This window comes from Glycine soja, chromosome 3 (assembly GCF_004193775.1).
Source record: "Glycine soja cultivar W05 chromosome 3, ASM419377v2, whole genome shotgun sequence".
In the NCBI taxonomy this organism is placed as follows: Eukaryota; Viridiplantae; Streptophyta; class Magnoliopsida; order Fabales; family Fabaceae; genus Glycine; species Glycine soja.
In genome coordinates, this window is record NC_041004.1 from 37,620,477 (window position 1) to 37,624,776 (window position 4,300).

Below are 4,300 nucleotides of genomic sequence, written 5' to 3' on the forward strand. Positions count from 1 at the left end.
AGAAAGACCGAAGGTGATCATAAAATATTTACCCGTGGAACCTCACAAAATTTATCAACTTAGATAAGTCAAAAACATTTAAAAAAAATCGTATTCTTGCTACATTAGAACTCTTCGGGAAGCACGGTATGGTCCATTTATGGTCCCCATTGAAAAATGAGGATGAGGAGTAACCTGTTCATAGTCTTTCCTAATTTCTCTGCGTTCATTTTATTAAATGGATGCTCAAGGAAATCACCGTCAAGGCAGTGATTTAATCTTTTAAAGGGAAAACAAACTCAACACCATCATGGCAACATAAAGTCTTTAATATCCTAATTTCTTCGCATTGCACAATGTTTTCAACCTGCCAGTGAATCTTAGAAAGGTCATAGTCATCAATTTACAATTGACAATGCTAGATAACAGTGGCATGTCTTGCTAGCTATTTCAACTAGGATTCTTTATTCTTTTTTTTTTTTATGTTGCCTCGAAAAGAAAAGAAAAATAAATATCAAACCTAATAACGTGCAAGATGTTGACCATATGATGGCTGAAACTAACGATCTTTTCATAATGTAAATAAGGGTATTAGGGTAACTAACTTTTAGGCTCCATATTAAACGATTCTTTCATTTCTTTTGATGTTTTTTCTTAGGTTAGATGATGTGACACAACAATTATATTATATCCTCAGCGCGAAGTTTTATCAGCAAGCGCTGTTCAGTGTTCTCCAATGTCAGGTTCAGATTGTCGTTTCTTTCTTTGCTGCTTTCTTGATGTGAACCATTCATGTGTGCTTCAGGGGATTTCAAGTTTCTGACTTCTTTTTTTAGCTTAGGTGATTATATAATATAAAGGTTGGACTGTCTAGTTTGCTTCTACAAGAGTAATATCTTAAATTAATTTCTGAAATTATATTATATGAATTGATTCATTTATTTACTAATATAATAAAAATGTAAATTCAATTCATTTTTTATAATAGTTAATTATTTAATCCTCAGAATTAACATCAACATCATTATATTAAGACTTGTGCTACTCAAATCTTACATCAAATGACTAAATTCTTATTTTAGAAGTGGAGACTGTCAGTATTTATTAGATAAGTCTCTAATTATGATCAAAAGATAAGTCTCTAATTTTATAGTATCTTTTTTTTTTTATAACAATTTTATAGTATCTTCAGTTATATAATTTATCGGAGTTACATAATTTATTTTTTATACTTTATATAGTTGTCATCATGATACACTATTTTTAAAAACTTTTTCTAACTTAAGAAATTATTTCTTTTAATGGGTCTCACGCGTTACATCTACAACTATTTATTTATTCAAACAAATTATCCCTTCTATGCAATTACCATATCAACTGGCCCTAATAGTGCAATCTAATTTAATGCTGTTGATTATTATAGCAAGTTTACTTTATTTTTTAGAAAAAGAAAGTTTACTTAAACCCTTAGTTGGATATGCTTTTATAAATTTCCACTTTACTCTTTGACTTATAAAACATTATTTATTTTCAATCCAATTTAATCTTGAGAAAAGTAAGAATTAAGGGTGTGTTTGATTTAACATTTAATGATAATCTTTTATGAGAGAGTGATTCATATTCTACGTGCATTAAAAGGTGAGACTCCAGTAAAACAAACACGCACTGGGAAGTAACCAGGTAAAGTAAGACAAACATGAAACACCAAACAACACCCGTGACGTGATTTTTTGGGCTGAGATTCATCATACTTAGCTGCTTCTCATTTGTCAGGACCATGGAGCAACATAGTTTTCTTCCTTAGTTTTGGAGCACTAATAAAACTAAAACTTAAGAATCTCTCAAAAATCCAAACGGAAGCTTCAACTATGGGCTCCAATCCGGTGAATTTACCTTAAAGCCCTTAACTTAACCATCAAGAATAAATGGGTAGACAAGGCTGAATAGGACTATTGGCAGATTGCAGTTGCCCAAATTAGACCTTGATGGCGAAGGACCCACATAAAAAAAAAAAACAGGCAGACACGAGAATGACCCAACATTTTGCTTAATGTCACGGACAAATGTGTAGGGTCAACACATCAAGTTCCTTAAGAAGAATCAACTCAGACATTGGGGAGAAAAGGGTGGAATAGGGAAAACGGGCATTCATGAATCCGTTCGAAATGGACCCAATGCATCATCAATGTTATTAGCGTCTTTTGTTTTAGTTTTATTTTAAAGATCAATGTTATAGTTATTAATTTGTTAGTTTTTTTATTAGTGTGAGATTCTTTAAAAAAAAATAATGTGAGAAATTTGAACTGATGATCTTTTTTTTCTCTTTATTTTTTAATTACTAAATTAATCTTGTAGCTTTATATTAGCATCTTTAGTTGAGAGAAAAGTTAAGAGCATAAAGGAAAAAGTTGTGGAAAGAAAGGCACACTGTTTTGAAGCTGTTAACAGCCTGTCGGGTCTCCCAAGATGCTTGTTGCCTTCAGTCATTTTCAAAGGATCACTCAACCTAGCTACTCAGCCACAGCCCCTATCTATCTTTTCATCCCTGGCCAAAATATATCTTTCAATTAATACCATTTGTATCATTTCCCTTGGAGAATCTTCCTATATTTAATACTTTGATAGACACTTGATATGAAAAGTATTTGGTGAAAATGCTTCTCAAAAATTAATTTTAGACAAGTTTTTTTTGTCTTTTTCAGCTCAAGGAATTTAAATGATGAACCCTTTAAAAATCTATTATTCAGTTAATTTGCAAGTCATTTTTTTTTTTGGCTTTGATTAATTGTGTAATTGATTTAGGCCTGCTATTTTTCTTTTTATTTGTCAGTACTGTGAATTTTTTTATCCGTAAAAATCAAAAACAAGTACAGAAAATTTACAATAACCCACACACTCTATTCAATTAACTGAACTAGACTCACCCAGTTGTTAGTATTATGATTATTGAGTATATATATGGCTTCATATTCATCAGGGTTTGGTAATTGAGCATAAAAAAGCTTACTATACTACTAGCTTTCTGTAATGAGTATGAGGCCCATGTAACCCAGTCTAACTCAACACACCTACATTTTGGGCTCAGACATAGCAAGTATATGCCAGGTCCAAAAATACCATTGGCCCCATGTTGCCTTAAAAATTATACTGTTTTCAGCACTGAACATGATGAAAAATATATTTATCACATTTATCATTGTATTAAAAATTATACTGTTTTCATTATAACATTATGTGATTGTGTAGCTAACACAACCAACACATTATTCTGTCCCTTTGAGTGCAGAAAACGTGCGAAGCTCATACGAGTATATATCTCAAGGGCACGAATTTCTTTAGAAACAACTTGCCATGAAGTTGAAATTCAATATGAATCTTCTCACACTAATTCTAGACCTCAACAACAACAACAACAACAACAACGCCTTATCCCACTAGGTGGGGTCGGCTACATGGATCAACTTTCGCCATAATGTTCTATCAAGTACCATACTTCTATCCAAATCATTAAGTTCGAGATCCTTTTTGATAACCTCTCTTATAGTCTTTTTGGGTCTTCCTCTGCCTCGAATAGTTTGTCTTCTCTCCATCTGGTCTACTCTCCTCACTACAGAGTCTACCGGTCTTCTCTCTACATGCCCAAACCACCTAAGTCTATTTTCCACCATCTTCTCTACAATAGGCGCTACTCCAACCCTCTCTCTAATAGCTTTGTTTCTAATTTTATCCTGTCGAGTCTTACCACACATCCACCGCAACATCCTTATCTCCGCTACACCTACTTTATTCTCATGTTGGCTCTTGACCGCCCAACATTCTGTTCCGTACAAAATCGCCGGTCTTACCGCAGTCCGATAAAACTTTCCCTTTAGCTTGATCGGTACCTTTGCATCACATAACACCCCCGATGCTTTTCTTCATTTCATCTATCCTGCTTGAATGCGATGATTCACATCCCCTTCAATTTTCCCATCATCCTGTATTACAGACCCAAGATATTTAAACCGTGTGACTTGAGGGATAATATGGTCTCCTATTTTCACCTCTGAGTTAGAAACCCTCCTTCTTTTGTTGAACTTACATTCCATATACTCCAATTTGCTTCTGCTTAGGCGAAAGCCATGTGTTTCTAGAGCTCGTCTCCAAGTTTCCAACCTCTCATTCAACTCCTCCCTCGACTCTCCAAGGAGGACTATGTCATCTGTAAAAAGCATGCATCTCGGCGCTATCTCTTGGATTTGTTCCGTGAGGACATCCAGAATTAAGGTAAAATAACTAAGATGCATTTTCCACATAAATGGAAGAAAGATTAATCTTTCAC